Source organism: Acanthisitta chloris, unplaced genomic scaffold (assembly GCF_000695815.1).
Source record: "Acanthisitta chloris isolate BGI_N310 unplaced genomic scaffold, ASM69581v1 scaffold9775, whole genome shotgun sequence".
In the NCBI taxonomy this organism is placed as follows: Eukaryota; Metazoa; Chordata; class Aves; order Passeriformes; family Acanthisittidae; genus Acanthisitta; species Acanthisitta chloris.
This window is the reverse complement of record NW_008674304.1, coordinates 30,974-32,394: the sequence shown is the minus strand read 5'-3', so window position 1 is coordinate 32,394 and position 1,421 is coordinate 30,974.

Genomic DNA, 1,421 nt, shown 5'->3' with positions numbered 1-1,421 from the left:
AGCAGTACAAAAATCCCATCTAAAAGTCTATTCTGCTTTAAAACATCTTAAATAAAGCGTGGTTTACAACAGCAAAATGCAGATCTTGCTGCATGTCCTTGGCAATAAAACAAGCTTTATAGATTCCCAGGGTTGTTCTAATTTGTGTGCAGTTGAAGTGCTGCTGAACAGCCTTATAAGGCTAGAATTAACCCTGTTTCTGCTGGTTTCTTTTTTACTAGAACTCCTCAAGTAGCTTTTCCCTCATATTTGTCAGTTTTGTCTTGCCTGATGTTCCTTGCAGCCTCCTTTTTTGTCTCTGGTGTTTTTTAAAGTTATATAGTCCATTCAAACCTCCAGGTCAGCTGGTCAATAATTAAGAGATTTTGATCAATAATTAAGAGATTTATTTTCAAATTGTAGAGAAGCATATTTTGCACAGATAGAAAGCAATAATTGCTGTTATATGTGGTATTTTTTAAAAACCTCTGGACAATCTAGAGGGAAATATTTCATTGAGAGACATCAAACAGCTGAGAAGGGACGTGCTAAACTGACAAGATAAGTTGGTTTTCCTACCTTCAAATAGATCCCATTTTGTCTGTATTTAAATTTTCAGGTATATATTGTCATCTTCTTACTTCTTAGAACTGTTCAGCTCAGAATCACATGGATAAAATAAGCTTATTTTACAGAGAACGTGGAGCCTCAGTTTTGTATAAACCCACCAGTGTTGCAGGTGGAGTTTTGCATTTCATCTCTAGGGTGGAAAAAACCTACATGACATTACCAGTACCACCACCTACTGGTGGCCAGAATTCTTAGAAGGAAAGTTAAACCTTTCTCATAAAAGAGAACTATTTTCTTTGTGGACGTTGTTTTCTATGACTATATTGCTCTGAGACCTGAATGTTCTGTGCCATGAGTGGGTTTGCTGTACCTTGTTACAGCTTTTTGCTGCTGCTGGAATAAGATGGATGGGATTTCAGCCATCTGAACTTCAAGAAGACATGGTGACAGTTTCAGAAGTGTGGTGCAAAGCAATTCACATGTCATTATAATGGATGTTTGAGATCTGTTGCAGTGCTCAAATATTTTTAGATTACAAAAGATCTCATCTGTAGAGGAGCGAAGGTTCTTTACACAAGTGGCTTTAGGAGTAGAAGCACTTTGCCTTCACTGAGGTAAATATATGCTGATTTTTTTACTAACACACTGTGCATAGGAACAGAAGATTTTGGCTGTGCTACTAAAGAAGATTTTTAAGATGTTCTTGTATGATGGCTCTTCATAAATTGTCTTGGAATCAGTTATCACTAAGATAAAAAGAAAGTTTGCGCAAATCAGTGCTGATAAAAATTTTCTAAACAGATTTCCACTGTGTGTGGCTTTATGGAGTGGCTTTCCACAGGGTTATGAGGACAGAGCCTGAAGTGTTTTGT